The 25,346-nt window shown below is 41.1% G+C and overlaps 23 non-coding genes across 23 annotated transcripts; 8 read left to right on the forward strand and 15 right to left on the reverse strand.

Moving 5' to 3' along the window:
• Window positions 1-668: 668 nt before the first annotated feature.
• TRNAT-AGU (transfer RNA threonine (anticodon AGU)) lies at window positions 669-742 on the reverse strand. Its single transcript has one exon. It is a non-coding gene; the product is annotated as a tRNA-Thr (tRNA).
• A 1,208-nt stretch (window positions 743-1,950) lies between these two features.
• On the reverse strand, window positions 1,951-2,024 carry TRNAT-AGU (transfer RNA threonine (anticodon AGU)). The gene has a single exon. It is a non-coding gene; the product is annotated as a tRNA-Thr (tRNA).
• A 1,208-nt stretch (window positions 2,025-3,232) lies between these two features.
• TRNAT-AGU (transfer RNA threonine (anticodon AGU)) lies at window positions 3,233-3,306 on the reverse strand. The gene has a single exon. It is a non-coding gene; the product is annotated as a tRNA-Thr (tRNA).
• Window positions 3,307-3,664: 358 nt separating this feature from the next.
• TRNAS-GCU (transfer RNA serine (anticodon GCU)) lies at window positions 3,665-3,746 on the forward strand. Its single transcript has one exon. It is a non-coding gene; the product is annotated as a tRNA-Ser (tRNA).
• Window positions 3,747-4,514: 768 nt separating this feature from the next.
• On the reverse strand, window positions 4,515-4,588 carry TRNAT-AGU (transfer RNA threonine (anticodon AGU)). The gene has a single exon. It is a non-coding gene; the product is annotated as a tRNA-Thr (tRNA).
• A 358-nt stretch (window positions 4,589-4,946) lies between these two features.
• On the forward strand, window positions 4,947-5,028 carry TRNAS-GCU (transfer RNA serine (anticodon GCU)). Its single transcript has one exon. It is a non-coding gene; the product is annotated as a tRNA-Ser (tRNA).
• Window positions 5,029-5,796: 768 nt separating this feature from the next.
• Window positions 5,797-5,870, reverse strand: TRNAT-AGU (transfer RNA threonine (anticodon AGU)). The gene has a single exon. It is a non-coding gene; the product is annotated as a tRNA-Thr (tRNA).
• A 358-nt stretch (window positions 5,871-6,228) lies between these two features.
• On the forward strand, window positions 6,229-6,310 carry TRNAS-GCU (transfer RNA serine (anticodon GCU)). Its single transcript has one exon. It is a non-coding gene; the product is annotated as a tRNA-Ser (tRNA).
• A 768-nt stretch (window positions 6,311-7,078) lies between these two features.
• On the reverse strand, window positions 7,079-7,152 carry TRNAT-AGU (transfer RNA threonine (anticodon AGU)). Its single transcript has one exon. It is a non-coding gene; the product is annotated as a tRNA-Thr (tRNA).
• A 358-nt stretch (window positions 7,153-7,510) lies between these two features.
• On the forward strand, window positions 7,511-7,592 carry TRNAS-GCU (transfer RNA serine (anticodon GCU)). Its single transcript has one exon. It is a non-coding gene; the product is annotated as a tRNA-Ser (tRNA).
• A 768-nt stretch (window positions 7,593-8,360) lies between these two features.
• On the reverse strand, window positions 8,361-8,434 carry TRNAT-AGU (transfer RNA threonine (anticodon AGU)). The gene has a single exon. It is a non-coding gene; the product is annotated as a tRNA-Thr (tRNA).
• Window positions 8,435-9,642: 1,208 nt separating this feature from the next.
• Window positions 9,643-9,716, reverse strand: TRNAT-AGU (transfer RNA threonine (anticodon AGU)). Its single transcript has one exon. It is a non-coding gene; the product is annotated as a tRNA-Thr (tRNA).
• A 1,208-nt stretch (window positions 9,717-10,924) lies between these two features.
• On the reverse strand, window positions 10,925-10,998 carry TRNAT-AGU (transfer RNA threonine (anticodon AGU)). Its single transcript has one exon. It is a non-coding gene; the product is annotated as a tRNA-Thr (tRNA).
• Window positions 10,999-12,198: 1,200 nt separating this feature from the next.
• On the reverse strand, window positions 12,199-12,272 carry TRNAT-AGU (transfer RNA threonine (anticodon AGU)). The gene has a single exon. It is a non-coding gene; the product is annotated as a tRNA-Thr (tRNA).
• A 1,632-nt stretch (window positions 12,273-13,904) lies between these two features.
• TRNAS-GCU (transfer RNA serine (anticodon GCU)) lies at window positions 13,905-13,986 on the forward strand. The gene has a single exon. It is a non-coding gene; the product is annotated as a tRNA-Ser (tRNA).
• A 760-nt stretch (window positions 13,987-14,746) lies between these two features.
• TRNAT-AGU (transfer RNA threonine (anticodon AGU)) lies at window positions 14,747-14,820 on the reverse strand. The gene has a single exon. It is a non-coding gene; the product is annotated as a tRNA-Thr (tRNA).
• Window positions 14,821-16,020: 1,200 nt separating this feature from the next.
• On the reverse strand, window positions 16,021-16,094 carry TRNAT-AGU (transfer RNA threonine (anticodon AGU)). The gene has a single exon. It is a non-coding gene; the product is annotated as a tRNA-Thr (tRNA).
• A 1,632-nt stretch (window positions 16,095-17,726) lies between these two features.
• On the forward strand, window positions 17,727-17,808 carry TRNAS-GCU (transfer RNA serine (anticodon GCU)). The gene has a single exon. It is a non-coding gene; the product is annotated as a tRNA-Ser (tRNA).
• Window positions 17,809-18,576: 768 nt separating this feature from the next.
• TRNAT-AGU (transfer RNA threonine (anticodon AGU)) lies at window positions 18,577-18,650 on the reverse strand. Its single transcript has one exon. It is a non-coding gene; the product is annotated as a tRNA-Thr (tRNA).
• Window positions 18,651-20,282: 1,632 nt separating this feature from the next.
• On the forward strand, window positions 20,283-20,364 carry TRNAS-GCU (transfer RNA serine (anticodon GCU)). Its single transcript has one exon. It is a non-coding gene; the product is annotated as a tRNA-Ser (tRNA).
• Window positions 20,365-21,132: 768 nt separating this feature from the next.
• TRNAT-AGU (transfer RNA threonine (anticodon AGU)) lies at window positions 21,133-21,206 on the reverse strand. Its single transcript has one exon. It is a non-coding gene; the product is annotated as a tRNA-Thr (tRNA).
• Window positions 21,207-22,838: 1,632 nt separating this feature from the next.
• Window positions 22,839-22,920, forward strand: TRNAS-GCU (transfer RNA serine (anticodon GCU)). The gene has a single exon. It is a non-coding gene; the product is annotated as a tRNA-Ser (tRNA).
• Window positions 22,921-23,688: 768 nt separating this feature from the next.
• Window positions 23,689-23,762, reverse strand: TRNAT-AGU (transfer RNA threonine (anticodon AGU)). The gene has a single exon. It is a non-coding gene; the product is annotated as a tRNA-Thr (tRNA).
• Between the last annotated feature and the right edge of the window lie 1,584 nt (window positions 23,763-25,346).

The following is a 25,346-nucleotide window of genomic DNA, read 5'->3' on the forward strand; positions in this document are numbered from 1 at the left end:
ATCATAAATCTGTGCTGTCTAAGTGCATAAAAAAGAGAAGACGTCATCCGATGTAGGATGGCATCAGGCATGCCAAATGAAAACGGTGGGTTTTCCTTTGCCAGATTGAGCATTGGTTTATGGCTGGTAAGGTTTGCATTAGTCCAACTCCAGACACCAGACAATGAAGGAGAAGAGATAAGGCCCACTCCGTTAGAGGCCAACTTAAAACCTTCAGTGAAAAAGCAACGACTCATCAAAATGCTCTTCAGATCTTATGGTCTGGTTTCTACGTTTTTGGGCAGAGAAGTTGGCTGTGAAGTTCAGGTGATGCATTAACAATACATTCTATGGATTGAGCTGTTTATGCATGGTTTTGACTTCCATCTTTGTTCTTGTTGTTTTCTTACCCTTTCACTGTTCAAGAAGACAGCTATCACACTTTTCTAGCAGGGAGAGATGGAAGCATTTCAATCTGGCAAAAGAAAACCACTGTTTTTATTTGGCATGCTTGATGCCATCCTACATCGCATGACATCTTCTTCCTTCTGAGCACTTAGACAGCACATATTTATAATTCCTTCATTCAACTATCTCAGAGATGTGAGAAAGACAAATTTGACATTAGTCTCTCACTATGAAAGGTGCCCTTTAAAAATCGAAACTTCTATACCGAGACTATGAAAAGAAGGCACTGCTGAGATTCGAACTCAGGATCTCCTGTTTACTAGACAGGCGCTTTAACCAACTAAGCCACAGCACCTCTTTTCCTACTGACCGATAGTAAAGCAGCTTCTGGTAGAGTGGACTTTTCTGATCTTCTTCAGTGTCATCTGATGTCTAGAGACAAACTAATGCAAATGCTATCTGGGATAAACCAATTTTCAGGGCTTCAATACAGACACGACATTCAATCTTTAGTAAAAATACTGTTATTAAAACCCTGAGCATTAGCTCATTTCTGATATGGTTTGAGCTAGTCTAACTCTTGACATTATCCAGTGTAGGAGATGTGATAAGGTCCATTTTGCCAGAGGCCGATACACAATCTTTAGCTCAATTGCACAGACTAGTCAAAATCCTCATCAGATCATATCACCTGATTTCAGGTTTCTCATGTAGACGAGGTGGCCGAGTGGTTAAGGCGATGGACTGCTAATTCATTGTGCTCTGCATGCATGGGTTCGAATCCCATCCTCATAGGTTTAATCTCCTTCATCCGTGTTGAAAGGCTTAGTTCCATTTTCAACCCAGGCGGTGGATATTTGACCTTCTCAAATCTCTGAGATAGTGCAATGAAGGAATCATAAATCTGTGCTGTCTAAGTGCATAAAAAAGAGAAGACGTCATCCGATGTAGGATGGCATCAGGCATGCCAAATGAAAACGGTGGGTTTTCCTTTGCCAGATTGAGCATTGGTTTATGGCTGGTAAGGTTTGCATTAGTCCAACTCCAGACACCAGACAATGAAGGAGAAGAGATAAGGCCCACTCCGTTAGAGGCCAACTTAAAACCTTCAGTGAAAAAGCAACGACTCATCAAAATGCTCTTCAGATCTTATGGTCTGGTTTCTACGTTTTTGGGCAGAGAAGTTGGCTGTGAAGTTCAGGTGATGCATTAACAATACATTCTATGGATTGAGCTGTTTATGCATGGTTTTGACTTCCATCTTTGTTCTTGTTGTTTTCTTACCCTTTCACTGTTCAAGAAGACAGCTATCACACTTTTCTAGCAGGGAGAGATGGAAGCATTTCAATCTGGCAAAAGAAAACCACTGTTTTTATTTGGCATGCTTGATGCCATCCTACATCGCATGACATCTTCTTCCTTCTGAGCACTTAGACAGCACATATTTATAATTCCTTCATTCAACTATCTCAGAGATGTGAGAAAGACAAATTTGACATTAGTCTCTCACTATGAAAGGTGCCCTTTAAAAATCGAAACTTCTATACCGAGACTATGAAAAGAAGGCACTGCTGAGATTCGAACTCAGGATCTCCTGTTTACTAGACAGGCGCTTTAACCAACTAAGCCACAGCACCTCTTTTCCTACTGACCGATAGTAAAGCAGCTTCTGGTAGAGTGGACTTTTCTGATCTTCTTCAGTGTCATCTGATGTCTAGAGACAAACTAATGCAAATGCTATCTGGGATAAACCAAATTTCAGGGCTTCAATACAGACACGACATTCAATCTTTAGTAAAAATACTGTTATTAAAACCCTGAGCATTAGCTCATTTCTGATATGGTTTGAGCTAGTCTAACTCTTGACATTATCCAGTGTAGGAGATGTGATAAGGTCCATTTTGCCAGAGGCCGATACACAATCTTTAGCTCAATTGCACAGACTAGTCAAAATCCTCATCAGATCATATCACCTGATTTCAGGTTTCTCATGTAGACGAGGTGGCCGAGTGGTTAAGGCGATGGACTGCTAATTCATTGTGCTCTGCATGCATGGGTTCGAATCCCATCCTCGTAGGTTTAATCTCCTTCATCCGTGTTGAAAGGCTTAGTTCCATTTTCAACCCAGGCGGTGGATATTTGACCTTCTCAAATCTCTGAGATAGTGCAATGAAGGAATCATAAATCTGTGCTGTCTAAGTGCATAAAAAAGAGAAGACGTCATCCGATGTAGGATGGCATCAGGCATGCCAAATGAAAACGGTGGGTTTTCCTTTGCCAGATTGAGCATTGGTTTATGGCTGGTAAGGTTTGCATTAGTCCAACTCCAGACACCAGACAATGAAGGAGAAGAGATAAGGCCCACTCCGTTAGAGGCCAACTTAAAACCTTCAGTGAAAAAGCAACGACTCATCAAAATGCTCTTCAGATCTTATGGTCTGGTTTCTACGTTTTTGGGCAGAGAAGTTGGCTGTGAAGTTCAGGTGATGCATTAACAATACATTCTATGGATTGAGCTGTTTATGCATGGTTTTGACTTCCATCTTTGTTCTTGTTATTTTCTTACCCTTTCACTGTTCAAGAAGACAGCTATCACACTTTTCTAGCAGGGAGAGATGGAAGCATTTCAATCTGGCAAAAGAAAACCACTGTTTTTATTTGGCATGCTTGATGCCATCCTACATCGCATGACATCTTCTTCCTTCTGAGCACTTAGACAGCACATATTTATAATTCCTTCATTCAACTATCTCAGAGATGTGAGAAAGACAAATTTGACATTAGTCTCTCACTATGAAAGGTGCCCTTTAAAAATCGAAACTTCTATACCGAGACTATGAAAAGAAGGCACTGCTGAGATTCGAACTCAGGATCTCCTGTTTACTAGACAGGCGCTTTAACCAACTAAGCCACAGCACCTCTTTTCCTACTGACCGATAGTAAAGCAGCTTCTGGTAGAGTGGACTTTTCTGATCTTCTTCAGTGTCATCTGATGTCTAGAGACAAACTAATGCAAATGCTATCTGGGATAAACCAATTTTCAGGGCTTCAATACAGACACGACATTCAATCTTTAGTAAAAATACTGTTATTAAAACCCTGAGCATTAGCTCATTTCTGATATGGTTTGAGCTAGTCTAACTCTTGACATTATCCAGTGTAGGAGATGTGATAAGGTCCATTTTGCCAGAGGCCGATACACAATCTTTAGCTCAATTGCACAGACTAGTCAAAATCCTCATCAGATCAGAACACCTGATTTCAGGTTTCTCATGTAGACGAGGTGGCCGAGTGGTTAAGGCGATGGACTGCTAATCCATTGTGCTCTGCATGCATGGGTTCGAATCCCATCCTCGTCGGTTTAATCTCCTTCTTCCGTGTCGAAAGGCTTAGTTCCATTTTCAACCCAGGCGGTGGATATTTGACCTTCTCAAATCTCTGAGATAGTGCAATGAAGGAATCATAAATCTGTGCTGTCTAAGTGCATAAAAAAGAGAAGACGTCATCCGATGTAGGATGGCATCAGGCATGCCAAATGAAAACGGTGGGTTTTCCTTTGCCAGATTGAGCATTGGTTTATGGCTGGTAAGGTTTGCATTAGTCCAACTCCAGACACCAGACAATGAAGGAGAAGAGATAAGGCCCACTCCGTTAGAGGCCAACTTAAAACCTTCAGTGAAAAAGCAAAGACTCATCAAAATGCTCTTCAGATCTTATGGTCTGGTTTCTACGTTTTTGGGCAGAGAAGTTGGCTGTGAAGTTCAGGTGATGCATTAACAATACATTCTATGGATTGAGCTGTTTATGCATGGTTTTGACTTCCATCTTTGTTCTTGTTGTTCTCTTACCCTTTCACTGTTCAAGAAGACAGCTATCACACTTTTCTAGCAGGGAGAGATGGAAGCATTTCAATCTGGCAAAACAAAACCACTGTTTTTATTTGGCATGCTTGATGCCATCCTACATCGCATGACATCTTCTTCCTTCTGAGCACTTAGACAGCACATATTTATAATTCCTTCATTCAACTATCTCAGAGATGTGAGAAAGACAAATTTGACATTAGTCTCTCACTATGAAAGGTGCCCTTTAAAAATCGAAACTTCTATACCGAGACTATGAAAAGAAGGCACTGCTGAGATTCGAACTCAGGATCTCCTGTTTACTAGACAGGCGCTTTAACCAACTAAGCCACAGCACCTCTTTTCCTACTGACCGATAGTAAAGCAGCTTCTGGTAGAGTGGACTTTTCTGATCTTCTTCAGTGTCATCTGATGTCTAGAGACAAACTAATGCAAATGCTATCTGGGATAAACCAATTTTCAGGGCTTCAATACAGACACGACATTCAATCTTTAGTAAAAATACTGTTATTAAAACCCTGAGCATTAGCTCATTTCTGATATGGTTTGAGCTAGTCTAACTCTTGACATTATCCAGTGTAGGAGATGTGATAAGGTCCATTTTGCCAGAGGCCGATACACAATCTTTAGCTCAATTGCACAGACTAGTCAAAATCCTCATCAGATCAGAACACCTGATTTCAGGTTTCTCATGTAGACGAGGTGGCCGAGTGGTTAAGGCGATGGACTGCTAATCCATTGTGCTCTGCATGCATGGGTTCGAATCCCATCCTCGTCGGTTTAATCTCCTTCTTCCGTGTCGAAAGGCTTAGTTCCATTTTCAACCCAGGCGGTGGATATTTGACCTTCTCAAATCTCTGAGATAGTGCAATGAAGGAATCATAAATCTGTGCTGTCTAAGTGCATAAAAAAGAGAAGACGTCATCCGATGTAGGATGGCATCAGGCATGCCAAATGAAAACGGTGGGTTTTCCTTTGCCAGATTGAGCATTGGTTTATGGCTGGTAAGGTTTGCATTAGTCCAACTCCAGACACCAGACAATGAAGGAGAAGAGATAAGGCCCACTCCGTTAGAGGCCAACTTAAAACCTTCAGTGAAAAAGCAAAGACTCATCAAAATGCTCTTCAGATCTTATGGTCTGGTTTCTACGTTTTTGGGCAGAGAAGTTGGCTGTGAAGTTCAGGTGATGCATTAACAATACATTCTATGGATTGAGCTGTTTATGCATGGTTTTGACTTCCATCTTTGTTCTTGTTGTTCTCTTACCCTTTCACTGTTCAAGAAGACAGCTATCACACTTTTCTAGCAGGGAGAGATGGAAGCATTTCAATCTGGCAAAACAAAACCACTGTTTTTATTTGGCATGCTTGATGCCATCCTACATCGCATGACATCTTCTTCCTTCTGAGCACTTAGACAGCACATATTTATAATTCCTTCATTCAACTATCTCAGAGATGTGAGAAAGACAAATTTGACATTAGTCTCTCACTATGAAAGGTGCCCTTTAAAAATCGAAACTTCTATACCGAGACTATGAAAAGAAGGCACTGCTGAGATTCGAACTCAGGATCTCCTGTTTACTAGACAGGCGCTTTAACCAACTAAGCCACAGCACCTCTTTTCCTACTGACCGATAGTAAAGCAGCTTCTGGTAGAGTGGACTTTTCTGATCTTCTTCAGTGTCATCTGATGTCTAGAGACAAACTAATGCAAATGCTATCTGGGATAAACCAATTTTCAGGGCTTCAATACAGACACGACATTCAATCTTTAGTAAAAATACTGTTATTAAAACCCTGAGCATTAGCTCATTTCTGATATGGTTTGAGCTAGTCTAACTCTTGACATTATCCAGTGTAGGAGATGTGATAAGGTCCATTTTGCCAGAGGCCGATACACAATCTTTAGCTCAATTGCACAGACTAGTCAAAATCCTCATCAGATCAGAACACCTGATTTCAGGTTTCTCATGTAGACGAGGTGGCCGAGTGGTTAAGGCGATGGACTGCTAATCCATTGTGCTCTGCATGCATGGGTTCGAATCCCATCCTCGTCGGTTTAATCTCCTTCTTCCGTGTCGAAAGGCTTAGTTCCATTTTCAACCCAGGCGGTGGATATTTGACCTTCTCAAATCTCTGAGATAGTGCAATGAAGGAATCATAAATCTGTGCTGTCTAAGTGCATAAAAAAGAGAAGACGTCATCCGATGTAGGATGGCATCAGGCATGCCAAATGAAAACGGTGGGTTTTCCTTTGCCAGATTGAGCATTGGTTTATGGCTGGTAAGGTTTGCATTAGTCCAACTCCAGACACCAGACAATGAAGGAGAAGAGATAAGGCCCACTCCGTTAGAGGCCAACTTAAAACCTTCAGTGAAAAAGCAAAGACTCATCAAAATGCTCTTCAGATCTTATGGTCTGGTTTCTACGTTTTTGGGCAGAGAAGTTGGCTGTGAAGTTCAGGTGATGCATTAACAATACATTCTATGGATTGAGCTGTTTATGCATGGTTTTGACTTCCATCTTTGTTCTTGTTGTTCTCTTACCCTTTCACTGTTCAAGAAGACAGCTATCACACTTTTCTAGCAGGGAGAGATGGAAGCATTTCAATCTGGCAAAACAAAACCACTGTTTTTATTTGGCATGCTTGATGCCATCCTACATCGCATGACATCTTCTTCCTTCTGAGCACTTAGACAGCACATATTTATAATTCCTTCATTCAACTATCTCAGAGATGTGAGAAAGACAAATTTGACATTAGTCTCTCACTATGAAAGGTGCCCTTTAAAAATCGAAACTTCTATACCGAGACTATGAAAAGAAGGCACTGCTGAGATTCGAACTCAGGATCTCCTGTTTACTAGACAGGCGCTTTAACCAACTAAGCCACAGCACCTCTTTTCCTACTGACCGATAGTAAAGCAGCTTCTGGTAGAGTGGACTTTTCTGATCTTCTTCAGTGTCATCTGATGTCTAGAGACAAACTAATGCAAATGCTATCTGGGATAAACCAATTTTCAGGGCTTCAATACAGACACGACATTCAATCTTTAGTAAAAATACTGTTATTAAAACCCTGAGCATTAGCTCATTTCTGATATGGTTTGAGCTAGTCTAACTCTTGACATTATCCAGTGTAGGAGATGTGATAAGGTCCATTTTGCCAGAGGCCGATACACAATCTTTAGCTCAATTGCACAGACTAGTCAAAATCCTCATCAGATCAGAACACCTGATTTCAGGTTTCTCATGTAGACGAGGTGGCCGAGTGGTTAAGGCGATGGACTGCTAATCCATTGTGCTCTGCATGCATGGGTTCGAATCCCATCCTCGTCGGTTTAATCTCCTTCTTCCGTGTCGAAAGGCTTAGTTCCATTTTCAACCCAGGCGGTGGATATTTGACCTTCTCAAATCTCTGAGATAGTGCAATGAAGGAATCATAAATCTGTGCTGTCTAAGTGCATAAAAAAGAGAAGACGTCATCCGATGTAGGATGGCATCAGGCATGCCAAATGAAAACGGTGGGTTTTCCTTTGCCAGATTGAGCATTGGTTTATGGCTGGTAAGGTTTGCATTAGTCCAACTCCAGACACCAGACAATGAAGGAGAAGAGATAAGGCCCACTCCGTTAGAGGCCAACTTAAAACCTTCAGTGAAAAAGCAAAGACTCATCAAAATGCTCTTCAGATCTTATGGTCTGGTTTCTACGTTTTTGGGCAGAGAAGTTGGCTGTGAAGTTCAGGTGATGCATTAACAATACATTCTATGGATTGAGCTGTTTATGCATGGTTTTGACTTCCATCTTTGTTCTTGTTGTTCTCTTACCCTTTCACTGTTCAAGAAGACAGCTATCACACTTTTCTAGCAGGGAGAGATGGAAGCATTTCAATCTGGCAAAACAAAACCACTGTTTTTATTTGGCATGCTTGATGCCATCCTACATCGCATGACATCTTCTTCCTTCTGAGCACTTAGACAGCACATATTTATAATTCCTTCATTCAACTATCTCAGAGATGTGAGAAAGACAAATTTGACATTAGTCTCTCACTATGAAAGGTGCCCTTTAAAAATCGAAACTTCTATACCGAGACTATGAAAAGAAGGCACTGCTGAGATTCGAACTCAGGATCTCCTGTTTACTAGACAGGCGCTTTAACCAACTAAGCCACAGCACCTCTTTTCCTACTGACCGATAGTAAAGCAGCTTCTGGTAGAGTGGACTTTTCTGATCTTCTTCAGTGTCATCTGATGTCTAGAGACAAACTAATGCAAATGCTATCTGGGATAAACCAATTTTCAGGGCTTCAATACAGACACGACATTCAATCTTTAGTAAAAATACTGTTATTAAAACCCTGAGCATTAGCTCATTTCTGATATGGTTTGAGCTAGTCTAACTCTTGACATTATCCAGTGTAGGAGATGTGATAAGGTCCATTTTGCCAGAGGCCGATACACAATCTTTAGCTCAATTGCACAGACTAGTCAAAATCCTCATCAGATCAGAACACCTGATTTCAGGTTTCTCATGTAGACGAGGTGGCCGAGTGGTTAAGGCGATGGACTGCTAATCCATTGTGCTCTGCATTCGTGGGTTCGAATCCCATCCTCGTCGGTTTAATCTCCTTCTTCCGTGTCGAAAGGCTTAGTTCCATTTTCAACCCAGGCGGTGGATATTTGACCTTCTCAAATCTCTGAGATAGTGCAATGAAGGAATCATAAATCTGTGCTGTCTAAGTGCATAAAAAAGAGAAGACGTCATCCGATGTAGGATGGCATCAGGCATGCCAAATGAAAACGGTGGGTTTTCCTTTGCCAGATTGAGCATTGGTTTATGGCTGGTAAGGTTTGCATTAGTCCAACTCCAGACACCAGACAATGAAGGAGAAGAGATAAGGCCCACTCCGTTAGAGGCCAACTTAAAACCTTCAGTGAAAAAGCAAAGACTCATCAAAATGCTCTTCAGATCTTATGGTCTGGTTTCTACGTTTTTGGGCAGAGAAGTTGGCTGTGAAGTTCAGGTGATGCATTAACAATACATTCTATGGATTGAGCTGTTTATGCATGGTTTTGACTTCCATCTTTGTTCTTGTTGTTCTCTTACCCTTTCACTGTTCAAGAAGACAGCTATCACACTTTTCTAGCAGGGAGAGATGGAAGCATTTCAATCTGGCAAAACAAAACCACTGTTTTTATTTGGCATGCTTGATGCCATCCTACATCGCATGACATCTTCTTCCTTCTGAGCACTTAGACAGCACATATTTATAATTCCTTCATTCAACTATCTCAGAGATGTGAGAAAGACAAATTTGACATTAGTCTCTCACTATGAAAGGTGCCCTTTAAAAATCGAAACTTCTATACCGAGACTATGAAAAGAAGGCACTGCTGAGATTCGAACTCAGGATCTCCTGTTTACTAGACAGGCGCTTTAACCAACTAAGCCACAGCACCTCTTTTCCTACTGACCGATAGTAAAGCAGCTTCTGGTAGAGTGGACTTTTCTGATCTTCTTCAGTGTCATCTGATGTCTAGAGACAAACTAATGCAAATGCTATCTGGGATAAACCAATTTTCAGGGCTTCAATACAGACACGACATTCAATCTTTAGTAAAAATACTGTTATTAAAACCCTGAGCATTAGCTCATTTCTGATATGGTTTGAGCTAGTCTAACTCTTGACATTATCCAGTGTAGGAGATGTGATAAGGTCCATTTTGCCAGAGGCCGATACACAATCTTTAGCTCAATTGCACAGACTAGTCAAAATCCTCATCAGATCATATCACCTGATTTCAGGTTTCTCATGTAGACGAGGTGGCCGAGTGGTTAAGGCGATGGACTGCTAATTCATTGTGCTCTGCATGCATGGGTTCGAATCCCATCCTCATAGGTTTAATCTCCTTCATCCGTGTTGAAAGGCTTAGTTCCATTTTCAACCCAGGCGGTGGATATTTGACCTTCTCAAATCTCTGAGATAGTGCAATGAAGGAATCATAAATCTGTGCTGTCTAAGTGCATAAAAAAGAGAAGACGTCATCCGATGTAGGATGGCATCAGGCATGCCAAATGAAAACGGTGGGTTTTCCTTTGCCAGATTGAGCATTGGTTTATGGCTGGTAAGGTTTGCATTAGTCCAACTCCAGACACCAGACAATGAAGGAGAAGAGATAAGGCCCACTCCGTTAGAGGCCAACTTAAAACCTTCAGTGAAAAAGCAAAGACTCATCAAAATGCTCTTCAGATCTTATGGTCTGGTTTCTACGTTTTTGGGCAGAGAAGTTGGCTGTGAAGTTCAGGTGATGCATTAACAATACATTCTATGGATTGAGCTGTTTATGCATGGTTTTGACTTCCATCTTTGTTCTTGTTGTTCTCTTACCCTTTCACTGTTCAAGAAGACAGCTATCACACTTTTCTAGCAGGGAGAGATGGAAGCATTTCAATCTGGCAAAACAAAACCACTGTTTTTATTTGGCATGCTTGATGCCATCCTACATCGCATGACATCTTCTTCCTTCTGAGCACTTAGACAGCACATATTTATAATTCCTTCATTCAACTATCTCAGAGATGTGAGAAAGACAAATTTGACATTAGTCTCTCACTATGAAAGGTGCCCTTTAAAAATCGAAACTTCTATACCGAGACTATGAAAAGAAGGCACTGCTGAGATTCGAACTCAGGATCTCCTGTTTACTAGACAGGCGCTTTAACCAACTAAGCCACAGCACCTCTTTTCCTACTGACCGATAGTAAAGCAGCTTCTGGTAGAGTGGACTTTTCTGATCTTCTTCAGTGTCATCTGATGTCTAGAGACAAACTAATGCAAATGCTATCTGGGATAAACCAATTTTCAGGGCTTCAATACAGACACGACATTCAATCTTTAGTAAAAATACTGTTATTAAAACCCTGAGCATTAGCTCATTTCTGATATGGTTTGAGCTAGTCTAACTCTTGACATTATCCAGTGTAGGAGATGTGATAAGGTCCATTTTGCCAGAGGCCGATACACAATCTTTAGCTCAATTGCACAGACTAGTCAAAATCCTCATCAGATCATATCACCTGATTTCAGGTTTCTCATGTAGACGAGGTGGCCGAGTGGTTAAGGCGATGGACTGCTAATTCATTGTGCTCTGCATGCATGGGTTCGAATCCCATCCTCGTAGGTTTAATCTCCTTCATCCATGTTGAAAGGCTTAGTTCCATTTTCAACCCAGGCGGTGGATATTTGACCTTCTCAAATCTCTGAGATAGTGCAATGAAGGAATCATAAATCTGTGCTGTCTAAGTGCATAAAAAAGAGAAGACGTCATCCGATGTAGGATGGCATCAGGCATGCCAAATGAAAACCTCCTTTGCCAGATTGAGCATTGGTTTATGGCTGGTAAGGTTTGCATTAGTCCAACTCCAGACACCAGACAATGAAGGAGAAGAGATAAGGCCCACTCCGTTAGAGGCCAACTTAAAACCTTCAGTGAAAAAGCAAAGACTCATCAAAATGCTCTTCAGATCTTATGGTCTGGTTTCTACGTTTTTGGGCAGAGAAGTTGGCTGTGAAGTTCAGGTGATGCATTAACAATACATTCTATGGATTGAGCTGTTTATGCATGGTTTTGACTTCCATCTTTGTTCTTGTTGTTCTCTTACCCTTTCACTGTTCAAGAAGACAGCTATCACACTTTTCTAGCAGGGAGAGATGGAAGCATTTCAATCTGGCAAAACAAAACCACTGTTTTTATTTGGCATGCTTGATGCCATCCTACATCGCATGACATCTTCTTCCTTCTGAGCACTTAGACAGCACATATTTATAATTCCTTCATTCAACTATCTCAGAGATGTGAGAAAGACAAATTTGACATTAGTCTCTCACTATGAAAGGTGCCCTTTAAAAATCGAAACTTCTATACCGAGACTATGAAAAGAAGGCACTGCTGAGATTCGAACTCAGGATCTCCTGTTTACTAGACAGGCGCTTTAACCAACTAAGCCACAGCACCTCTTTTCCTACTGACCGATAGTAAAGCAGCTTCTGGTAGAGTGGACTTTTCTGATCTTCTTCAGTGTCATCTGATGTCTAGAGACAAACTAATGCAAATGCTATCTGGGATAAACCAATTTTCAGGGCTTCAATACAGACACGACATTCAATCTTTAGTAAAAATACTGTTATTAAAACCCTGAGCATTAGCTCATTTCTGATATGGTTTGAGCTAGTCTAACTCTTGACATTATCCAGTGTAGGAGATGTGATAAGGTCCATTTTGCCAGAGGCCGATACACAATCTTTAGCTCAATTGCACAGACTAGTCAAAATCCTCATCAGATCATATCACCTGATTTCAGGTTTCTCATGTAGACGAGGTGGCCGAGTGGTTAAGGCGATGGACTGCTAATTCATTGTGCTCTGCATGCATGGGTTCGAATCCCATCCTCGTAGGTTTAATCTCCTTCATCCGTGTTGAAAGGCTTAGTTCCATTTTCAACCCAGGCGGTGGATATTTGACCTTCTCAAATCTCTGAGATAGTGCAATGAAGGAATCATAAATCTGTGCTGTCTAAGTGCATAAAAAAGAGAAGACGTCATCCGATGTAGGATGGCATCAGGCATGCCAAATGAAAACCTCCTTTGCCAGATTGAGCATTGGTTTATGGCTGGTAAGGTTTGCATTAGTCCAACTCCAGACACCAGACAATGAAGGAGAAGAGATAAGGCCCACTCCGTTAGAGGCCAACTTAAAACCTTCAGTGAAAAAGCAAAGACTCATCAAAATGCTCTTCAGATCTTATGGTCTGGTTTCTACGTTTTTGGGCAGAGAAGTTGGCTGTGAAGTTCAGGTGATGCATTAACAATACATTCTATGGATTGAGCTGTTTATGCATGGTTTTGACTTCCATCTTTGTTCTTGTTGTTCTCTTACCCTTTCACTGTTCAAGAAGACAGCTATCACACTTTTCTAGCAGGGAGAGATGGAAGCATTTCAATCTGGCAAAACAAAACCACTGTTTTTATTTGGCATGCTTGATGCCATCCTACATCGCATGACATCTTCTTCCTTCTGAGCACTTAGACAGCACATATTTATAATTCCTTCATTCAACTATCTCAGAGATGTGAGAAAGACAAATTTGACATTAGTCTCTCACTATGAAAGGTGCCCTTTAAAAATCGAAACTTCTATACCGAGACTATGAAAAGAAGGCACTGCTGAGATTCGAACTCAGGATCTCCTGTTTACTAGACAGCCGCTTTAACCAACTAAGCCACAGCACCTCTTTTCCTACTGACCGATAGTAAAGCAGCTTCTGGTAGAGTGGCCTTTTCTGATCTTCTTCAGTGTCATCTGATGTCTATAGACAAACTAATGCAAATGCTATCTGGGATAAACCAATTTTCAGGGCTTCAATACAGACACGACATTCAATCTTTAGTAAAAATACTGTTATTAAAACCCTGAGCATTAGCTCATTTCTGATATGGTTTGAGCTAGTCTAACTCTTGACATTATCCAGTGTAGGAGATGTGATAAGGTCCATTTTGCCAGAGGCCGATACACAATCTTTAGCTCAATTGCACAGACTAGTCAAAATCCTCATCAGATCATATCACCTGATTTCAGGTTTCTCATGTAGACGAGGTGGCCGAGTGGTTAAGGCGATGGACTGCTAATCCATTGTGCTCTGCATGCATGGGTTCGAATCCCATCCTCGTCGGTTTAATCTCCTTCTTCCGTGTTGAAAGGCTTAGTTCCATTTTCAACCCAGGCGGTGGATATTTGACCTTCTCAAATCTCTGAGATAGTGCAATGAAGGAATCATAAATCTGTGCTGTCTAAGTGCATAAAAAAGAGAAGACGTCATCCGATGTAGGATGGCATCAGGCATGCCAAATGAAAACCTCCTTTGCCAGATTGAGCATTGGTTTATGGCTGGTAAGGTTTGCATTAGTCCAACTCCAGACACCAGACAATGAAGGAGAAGAGATAAGGCCCACTCCGTTAGAGGCCAACTTAAAACCTTCAGTGAAAAAGCAAAGACTCATCAAAATGCTCTTCAGATCTTATGGTCTGGTTTCTACGTTTTTGGGCAGAGAAGTTGGCTGTGAAGTTCAGGTGATGCATTAACAATACATTCTATGGATTGAGCTGTTTATGCATGGTTTTGACTTCCATCTTTGTTCTTGTTGTTCTCTTACCCTTTCACTGTTCAAGAAGACAGCTATCACACTTTTCTAGCAGGGAGAGATGGAAGCATTTCAATCTGGCAAAACAAAACCACTGTTTTTATTTGGCATGCTTGATGCCATCCTACATCGCATGACATCTTCTTCCTTCTGAGCACTTAGACAGCACATATTTATAATTCCTTCATTCAACTATCTCAGAGATGTGAGAAAGACAAATTTGACATTAGTCTCTCACTATGAAAGGTGCCCTTTAAAAATCGAAACTTCTATACCGAGACTATGAAAAGAAGGCACTGCTGAGATTCGAACTCAGGATCTCCTGTTTACTAGACAGGCGCTTTAACCAACTAAGCCACAGCACCTCTTTTCCTACTGACCGATAGTAAAGCAGCTTCTGGTAGAGTGGACTTTTCTGATCTTCTTCAGTGTCATCTGATGTCTAGAGACAAACTAATGCAAATGCTATCTGGGATAAACCAATTTTCAGGGCTTCAATACAGACACGACATTCAATCTTTAGTAAAAATACTGTTATTAAAACCCTGAGCATTAGCTCATTTCTGATATGGTTTGAGCTAGTCTAACTCTTGACATTATCCAGTGTAGGAGATGTGATAAGGTCCATTTTGCCAGAGGCCGATACACAATCTTTAGCTCAATTGCACAGACTAGTCAAAATCCTCATCAGATCATATCACCTGATTTCAGGTTTCTCATGTAGACGAGGTGGCCGAGTGGTTAAGGCGATGGACTGCTAATTCATTGTGCTCTGCATGCATGGGTTCGAATCCCATCCTCGTAGGTTTAATCTCCTTCATCCGTGTTGAAAGGCTTAGTTCCATTTTCAACCCAGGCGGTGGATATTTGACCTTCTCAAATCTCTGAGATAGTGCAATGAAGGAATCATAAATCTGTGCTGTCTAAGTGCATAAAAAAGAGAAGACGTCATCCGATGTAGGATGGCATCAGGCATGCCAAATGAAAACCTCCTTTGCCAGATTGAGCATTGGTTTATGGCTGGTAAGGTTTGCATTAGTCCAACTCCAGACACCAGACAATGAAGGAGAAGAGATAAGGCCCACTCCGTTAGAGGCCAACTTAAAACCTTCAGTGAAAAAGCAAAGACTCATCAAAATGCTCTTCAGATCTTATGGTCTGGTTTCTACGTTTTTGGGCAGAGAAGTTGGCTGTGAAGTTCAGGTGATGCATTAACAATACATTCTATGGATTGAGCTGTTTATGCATGGTTTTGACTTCCATCTTTGTTCTTGTTGTTCTCTTACCCTTTCACTGTTCAAGAAGACAGCTATCACACTTTTCTAGCAGGGAGAGATGGAAGCATTTCAATCTGGCAAAACAAAACCACTGTTTTTATTTGGCATGCTTGATGCCATCCTACATCGCATGACATCTTCTTCCTTCTGAGCACTTAGACAGCACATATTTATAATTCCTTCATTCAACTATCTCAGAGATGTGAGAAAGACAAATTTGACATTAGTCTCTCACTATGAAAGGTGCCCTTTAAAAATCGAAACTTCTATACCGAGACTATGAAAAGAAGGCACTGCTGAGATTCGAACTCAGGATCTCCTGTTTACTAGACAGGCGCTTTAACCAACTAAGCCACAGCACCTCTTTTCCTACTGACCGATAGTAAAGCAGCTTCTGGTAGAGTGGACTTTTCTGATCTTCTTCAGTGTCATCTGATGTCTAGAGACAAACTAATGCAAATGCTATCTGGGATAAACCAATTTTCAGGGCTTCAATACAGACACGACATTCAATCTTTAGTAAAAATACTGTTATTAAAACCCTGAGCATTAGCTCATTTCTGATATGGTTTGAGCTAGTCTAACTCTTGACATTATCCAGTGTAGGAGATGTGATAAGGTCCATTTTGCCAGAGGCCGATACACAATCTTTAGCTCAATTGCACAGACTAGTCAAAATCCTCATCAGATCATATCACCTGATTTCAGGTTTCTCATGTAGACGAGGTGGCCGAGTGGTTAAGGCGATGGACTGCTAATTCATTGTGCTCTGCATGCATGGGTTCGAATCCCATCCTCGTAGGTTTAATCTCCTTCATCCGTGTTGAAAGGCTTAGTTCCATTTTCAACCCAGGCGGTGGATATTTGACCTTCTCAAATCTCTGAGATAGTGCAATGAAGGAATCATAAATCTGTGCTGTCTAAGTGCATAAAAAAGAGAAGACGTCATCCGATGTAGGATGGCATCAGGCATGCCAAATGAAAACCTCCTTTGCCAGATTGAGCATTGGTTTATGGCTGGTAAGGTTTGCATTAGTCCAACTCCAGACACCAGACAATGAAGGAGAAGAGATAAGGCCCACTCCGTTAGAGGCCAACTTAAAACCTTCAGTGAAAAAGCAAAGACTCATCAAAATGCTCTTCAGATCTTATGGTCTGGTTTCTACGTTTTTGGGCAGAGAAGTTGGCTGTGAAGTTCAGGTGATGCATTAACAATACATTCTATGGATTGAGCTGTTTATGCATGGTTTTGACTTCCATCTTTGTTCTTGTTGTTCTCTTACCCTTTCACTGTTCAAGAAGACAGCTATCACACTTTTCTAGCAGGGAGAGATGGAAGCATTTCAATCTGGCAAAACAAAACCACTGTTTTTATTTGGCATGCTTGATGCCATCCTACATCGCATGACATCTTCTTCCTTCTGAGCACTTAGACAGCACATATTTATAATTCCTTCATTCAACTATCTCAGAGATGTGAGAAAGACAAATTTGACATTAGTCTCTCACTATGAAAGGTGCCCTTTAAAAATCGAAACTTCTATACCGAGACTATGAAAAGAAGGCACTGCTGAGATTCGAACTCAGGATCTCCTGTTTACTAGACAGCCGCTTTAACCAACTAAGCCACAGCACCTCTTTTCCTACTGACCGATAGTAAAGCAGCTTCTGGTAGAGTGGCCTTTTCTGATCTTCTTCAGTGTCATCTGATGTCTATAGACAAACTAATGCAAATGCTATCTGGGATAAACCAATTTTCAGGGCTTCAATACAGACACGACATTCAATCTTTAGTAAAAATACTGTTATTAAAACCCTGAGCATTAGCTCATTTCTGATATGGTTTGAGCTAGTCTAACTCTTGACATTATCCAGTGTAGGAGATGTGATAAGGTCCATTTTGCCAGAGGCCGATACACAATCTTTAGCTCAATTGCACAGACTAGTCAAAATCCTCATCAGATCATATCACCTGATTTCAGGTTTCTCATGTAGACGAGGTGGCCGAGTGGTTAAGGCGATGGACTGCTAATCCATTGTGCTCTGCATGCATGGGTTCGAATCCCATCCTCGTCGGTTTAATCTCCTTCTTCCGTGTTGAAAGGCTTAGTTCCATTTTCAACCCAGGCGGTGGATATTTGACCTTCTCAAATCTCTGAGATAGTGCAATGAAGGAATCATAAATCTGTGCTGTCTAAGTGCATAAAAAAGAGAAGACGTCATCCGATGTAGGATGGCATCAGGCATGCCAAATGAAAACGGTGGGTTTTCCTTTGCCAGATTGAGCATTGGTTTATGGCTGGTAAGGTTTGCATTAGTCCAACTCCAGACACCAGACAATGAAGGAGAAGAGATAAGGCCCACTCCGTTAGAGGCCAACTTAAAACCTTCAGTGAAAAAGCAAAGACTCATCAAAATGCTCTTCAGATCTTATGGTCTGGTTTCTACGTTTTTGGGCAGAGAAGTTGGCTGTGAAGTTCAGGTGATGCATTAACAATACATTCTATGGATTGAGCTGTTTATGCATGGTTTTGACTTCCATCTTTGTTCTTGTTGTTCTCTTACCCTTTCACTGTTCAAGAAGACAGCTATCACACTTTTCTAGCAGGGAGAGATGGAAGCATTTCAATCTGGCAAAACAAAACCACTGTTTTTATTTGGCATGCTTGATGCCATCCTACATCGCATGACATCTTCTTCCTTCTGAGCACTTAGACAGCACATATTTATAATTCCTTCATTCAACTATCTCAGAGATGTGAGAAAGACAAATTTGACATTAGTCTCTCACTATGAAAGGTGCCCTTTAAAAATCGAAACTTCTATACCGAGACTATGAAAAGAAGGCACTGCTGAGATTCGAACTCAGGATCTCCTGTTTACTAGACAGGCGCTTTAACCAACTAAGCCACAGCACCTCTTTTCCTACTGACCGATAGTAAAGCAGCTTCTGGTAGAGTGGACTTTTCTGATCTTCTTCAGTGTCATCTGATGTCTAGAGACAAACTAATGCAAATGCTATCTGGGATAAACCAATTTTCAGGGCTTCAATACAGACACGACATTCAATCTTTAGTAAAAATACTGTTATTAAAACCCTGAGCATTAGCTCATTTCTGATATGGTTTGAGCTAGTCTAACTCTTGACATTATCCAGTGTAGGAGATGTGATAAGGTCCATTTTGCCAGAGGCCGATACACAATCTTTAGCTCAATTGCACAGACTAGTCAAAATCCTCATCAGATCATATCACCTGATTTCAGGTTTCTCATGTAGACGAGGTGGCCGAGTGGTTAAGGCGATGGACTGCTAATTCATTGTGCTCTGCATGCATGGGTTCGAATCCCATCCTCGTAGGTTTAATCTCCTTCATCCGTGTTGAAAGGCTTAGTTCCATTTTCAACCCAGGCGGTGGATATTTGACCTTCTCAAATCTCTGAGATAGTGCAATGAAGGAATCATAAATCTGTGCTGTCTAAGTGCATAAAAAAGAGAAGACGTCATCCGATGTAGGATGGCATCAGGCATGCCAAATGAAAACCTCCTTTGCCAGATTGAGCATTGGTTTATGGCTGGTAAGGTTTGCATTAGTCCAACTCCAGACACCAGACAATGAAGGAGAAGAGATAAGGCCCACTCCGTTAGAGGCCAACTTAAAACCTTCAGTGAAAAAGCAAAGACTCATCAAAATGCTCTTCAGATCTTATGGTCTGGTTTCTACGTTTTTGGGCAGAGAAGTTGGCTGTGAAGTTCAGGTGATGCATTAACAATACATTCTATGGATTGAGCTGTTTATGCATGGTTTTGACTTCCATCTTTGTTCTTGTTGTTCTCTTACCCTTTCACTGTTCAAGAAGACAGCTATCACACTTTTCTAGCAGGGAGAGATGGAAGCATTTCAATCTGGCAAAACAAAACCACTGTTTTTATTTGGCATGCTTGATGCCATCCTACATCGCATGACATCTTCTTCCTTCTGAGCACTTAGACAGCACATATTTATAATTCCTTCATTCAACTATCTCAGAGATGTGAGAAAGACAAATTTGACATTAGTCTCTCACTATGAAAGGTGCCCTTTAAAAATCGAAACTTCTATACCGAGACTATGAAAAGAAGGCACTGCTGAGATTCGAACTCAGGATCTCCTGTTTACTAGACAGCCGCTTTAACCAACTAAGCCACAGCACCTCTTTTCCTACTGACCGATAGTAAAGCAGCTTCTGGTAGAGTGGCCTTTTCTGATCTTCTTCAGTGTCATCTGATGTCTATAGACAAACTAATGCAAATGCTATCTGGGATAAACCAATTTTCAGGGCTTCAATACAGACACGACATTCAATCTTTAGTAAAAATACTGTTATTAAAACCCTGAGCATTAGCTCATTTCTGATATGGTTTGAGCTAGTCTAACTCTTGACATTATCCAGTGTAGGAGATGTGATAAGGTCCATTTTGCCAGAGGCCGATACACAATCTTTAGCTCAATTGCACAGACTAGTCAAAATCCTCATCAGATCATATCACCTGATTTCAGGTTTCTCATGTAGACGAGGTGGCCGAGTGGTTAAGGCGATGGACTGCTAATCCATTGTGCTCTGCATGCATGGGTTCGAATCCCATCCTCGTCGGTTTAATCTCCTTCTTCCGTGTTGAAAGGCTTAGTTCCATTTTCAACCCAGGCGGTGGATATTTGACCTTCTCAAATCTCTGAGATAGTGCAATGAAGGAATCATAAATCTGTGCTGTCTAAGTGCATAAAAAAGAGAAGACGTCATCCGATGTAGGATGGCATCAGGCATGCCAAATGAAAACGGTGGGTTTTCCTTTGCCAGATTGAGCATTGGTTTATGGCTGGTAAGGTTTGCATTAGTCCAACTCCAGACACCAGACAATGAAGGAGAAGAGATAAGGCCCACTCCGTTAGAGGCCAACTTAAAACCTTCAGTGAAAAAGCAAAGACTCATCAAAATGCTCTTCAGATCTTATGGTCTGGTTTCTACGTTTTTGGGCAGAGAAGTTGGCTGTGAAGTTCAGGTGATGCATTAACAATACATTCTATGGATTGAGCTGTTTATGCATGGTTTTGACTTCCATCTTTGTTCTTGTTGTTCTCTTACCCTTTCACTGTTCAAGAAGACAGCTATCACACTTTTCTAGCAGGGAGAGATGGAAGCATTTCAATCTGGCAAAACAAAACCACTGTTTTTATTTGGCATGCTTGATGCCATCCTACATCGCATGACATCTTCTTCCTTCTGAGCACTTAGACAGCACATATTTATAATTCCTTCATTCAACTATCTCAGAGATGTGAGAAAGACAAATTTGACATTAGTCTCTCACTATGAAAGGTGCCCTTTAAAAATCGAAACTTCTATACCGAGACTATGAAAAGAAGGCACTGCTGAGATTCGAACTCAGGATCTCCTGTTTACTAGACAGGCGCTTTAACCAACTAAGCCACAGCACCTCTTTTCCTACTGACCGATAGTAAAGCAGCTTCTGGTAGAGTGGACTTTTCTGATCTTCTTCAGTGTCATCTGATGTCTAGAGACAAACTAATGCAAATGCTATCTGGGATAAACCAATTTTCAGGGCTTCAATACAGACACGACATTCAATCTTTAGTAAAAATACTGTTATTAAAACCCTGAGCATTAGCTCATTTCTGATATGGTTTGAGCTAGTCTAACTCTTGACATTATCCAGTGTAGGAGATGTGATAAGGTCCATTTTGCCAGAGGCCGATACACAATCTTTAGCTCAATTGCACAGACTAGTCAAAATCCTCATCAGATCATATCACCTGATTTCAGGTTTCTCATGTAGACGAGGTGGCCGAGTGGTTAAGGCGATGGACTGCTAATTCATTGTGCTCTGCATGCATGGGTTCGAATCCCATCCTCGTAGGTTTAATCTCCTTCATCCGTGTTGAAAGGCTTAGTTCCATTTTCAACCCAGGCGGTGGATATTTGACCTTCTCAAATCTCTGAGATAGTGCAATGAAGGAATCATAAATCTGTGCTGTCTAAGTGCATAAAAAAGAGAAGACGTCATCCGATGTAGGATGGCATCAGGCATGCCAAATGAAAACCTCCTTTGCCAGATTGAGCATTGGTTTATGGCTGGTAAGGTTTGCATTAGTCCAACTCCAGACACCAGACAATGAAGGAGAAGAGATAAGGCCCACTCCGTTAGAGGCCAACTTAAAACCTTCAGTGAAAAAGCAAAGACTCATCAAAATGCTCTTCAGATCTTATGGTCTGGTTTCTACGTTTTTGGGCAGAGAAGTTGGCTGTGAAGTTCAGGTGATGCATTAACAATACATTCTATGGATTGAGCTGTTTATGCATGGTTTTGACTTCCATCTTTGTTCTTGTTGTTCTCTTACCCTTTCACTGTTCAAGAAGACAGCTATCACACTTTTCTAGCAGGGAGAGATGGAAGCATTTCAATCTGGCAAAACAAAACCACTGTTTTTATTTGGCATGCTTGATGCCATCCTACATCGCATGACATCTTCTTCCTTCTGAGCACTTAGACAGCACATATTTATAATTCCTTCATTCAACTATCTCAGAGATGTGAGAAAGACAAATTTGACATTAGTCTCTCACTATGAAAGGTGCCCTTTAAAAATCGAAACTTCTATACCGAGACTATGAAAAGAAGGCACTGCTGAGATTCGAACTCAGGATCTCCTGTTTACTAGACAGCCGCTTTAACCAACTAAGCCACAGCACCTCTTTTCCTACTGACCGATAGTAAAGCAGCTTCTGGTAGAGTGGCCTTTTCTGATCTTCTTCAGTGTCATCTGATGTCTATAGACAAACTAATGCAAATGCTATCTGGGATAAACCAATTTTCAGGGCTTCAATACAGACACGACATTCAATCTTTAGTAAAAATACTGTTATTAAAACCCTGAGCATTAGCTCATTTCTGATATGGTTTGAGCTAGTCTAACTCTTGACATTATCCAGTGTAGGAGATGTGATAAGGTCCATTTTGCCAGAGGCCGATACACAATCTTTAGCTCAATTGCACAGACTAGTCAAAATCCTCATCAGATCATATCACCTGATTTCAGGTTTCTCATGTAGACGAGGTGGCCGAGTGGTTAAGGCGATGGACTGCTAATCCATTGTGCTCTGCATGCATGGGTTCGAATCCCATCCTCGTCGGTTTAATCTCCTTCTTCCGTGTTGAAAGGCTTAGTTCCATTTTCAACCCAGGCGGTGGATATTTGACCTTCTCAAATCTCTGAGATAGTGCAATGAAGGAATCATAAATCTGTGCTGTCTAAGTGCATAAAAAAGAGAAGACGTCATCCGATGTAGGATGGCATCAGGCATGCCAAATGAAAACGGTGGGTTTTCCTTTGCCAGATTGAGCATTGGTTTATGGCTGGTAAGGTTTGCATTAGTCCAACTCCAGACACCAGACAATGAAGGAGAAGAGATAAGGCCCACTCCGTTAGAGGCCAACTTAAAACCTTCAGTGAAAAAGCAAAGACTCATCAAAATGCTCTTCAGATCTTATGGTCTGGTTTCTACGTTTTTGGGCAGAGAAGTTGGCTGTGAAGTTCAGGTGATGCATTAACAATACATTCTATGGATTGAGCTGTTTATGCATGGTTTTGACTTCCATCTTTGTTCTTGTTGTTCTCTTACCCTTTCACTGTTCAAGAAGACAGCTATCACACTTTTCTAGCAGGGAGAGATGGAAGCATTTCAATCTGGCAAAACAAAACCACTGTTTTTATTTGGCATGCTTGATGCCATCCTACATCGCATGACATCTTCTTCCTTCTGAGCACTTAGACAGCACATATTTATAATTCCTTCATTCAACTATCTCAGAGATGTGAGAAAGACAAATTTGACATTAGTCTCTCACTATGAAAGGTGCCCTTTAAAAATCGAAACTTCTATACCGAGACTATGAAAAGAAGGCACTGCTGAGATTCGAACTCAGGATCTCCTGTTTACTAGACAGGCGCTTTAACCAACTAAGCCACAGCACCTCTTTTCCTACTGACCGATAGTAAAGCAGCTTCTGGTAGAGTGGACTTTTCTGATCTTCTTCAGTGTCATCTGATGTCTAGAGACAAACTAATGCAAATGCTATCTGGGATAAACCAATTTTCAGGGCTTCAATACAGACACGACATTCAATCTTTAGTAAAAATACTGTTATTAAAACCCTGAGCATTAGCTCATTTCTGATATGGTTTGAGCTAGTCTAACTCTTGACATTATCCAGTGTAGGAGATGTGATAAGGTCCATTTTGCCAGAGGCCGATACACAATCTTTAGCTCAATTGCACAGACTAGTCAAAATCCTCATCAGATCATATCACCTGATTTCAGGTTTCTCATGTAGACGAGGTGGCCGAGTGGTTAAGGCGATGGACTGCTAATTCATTGTGCTCTGCATGCATGGGTTCGAATCCCATCCTCGTAGGTTTAATCTCCTTCATCCGTGTTGAAAGGCTTAGTTCCATTTTCAACCCAGGCGGTGGATATTTGACCTTCTCAAATCTCTGAGATAGTGCAATGAAGGAATCATAAATCTGTGCTGTCTAAGTGCATAAAAAAGAGAAGACGTCATCCGATGTAGGATGGCATCAGGCATGCCAAATGAAAACCTCCTTTGCCAGATTGAGCATTGGTTTATGGCTGGTAAGGTTTGCATTAGTCCAACTCCAGACACCAGACAATGAAGGAGAAGAGATAAGGCCCACTCCGTTAGAGGCCAACTTAAAACCTTCAGTGAAAAAGCAAAGACTCATCAAAATGCTCTTCAGATCTTATGGTCTGGTTTCTACGTTTTTGGGCAGAGAAGTTGGCTGTGAAGTTCAGGTGATGCATTAACAATACATTCTATGGATTGAGCTGTTTATGCATGGTTTTGACTTCCATCTTTGTTCTTGTTGTTCTCTTACCCTTTCACTGTTCAAGAAGACAGCTATCACACTTTTCTAGCAGGGAGAGATGGAAGCATTTCAATCTGGCAAAACAAAACCACTGTTTTTATTTGGCATGCTTGATGCCATCCTACATCGCATGACATCTTCTTCCTTCTGAGCACTTAGACAGCACATATTTATAATTCCTTCATTCAACTATCTCAGAGATGTGAGAAAGACAAATTTGACATTAGTCTCTCACTATGAAAGGTGCCCTTTAAAAATCGAAACTTCTATACCGAGACTATGAAAAGAAGGCACTGCTGAGATTCGAACTCAGGATCTCCTGTTTACTAGACAGCCGCTTTAACCAACTAAGCCACAGCACCTCTTTTCCTACTGACCGATAGTAAAGCAGCTTCTGGTAGAGTGGCCTTTTCTGATCTTCTTCAGTGTCATCTGATGTCTATAGACAAACTAATGCAAATGCTATCTGGGATAAACCAATTTTCAGGGCTTCAATACAGACACGACATTCAATCTTTAGTAAAAATACTGTTATTAAAACCCTGAGCATTAGCTCATTTCTGATATGGTTTGAGCTAGTCTAACTCTTGACATTATCCAGTGTAGGAGATGTGATAAGGTCCATTTTGCCAGAGGCCGATACACAATCTTTAGCTCAATTGCACAGACTAG

This window comes from Anomaloglossus baeobatrachus, chromosome 7 (assembly GCF_048569485.1).
Source record: "Anomaloglossus baeobatrachus isolate aAnoBae1 chromosome 7, aAnoBae1.hap1, whole genome shotgun sequence".
NCBI lineage: Eukaryota > Metazoa > Chordata > Amphibia > Anura > Aromobatidae > Anomaloglossus > Anomaloglossus baeobatrachus.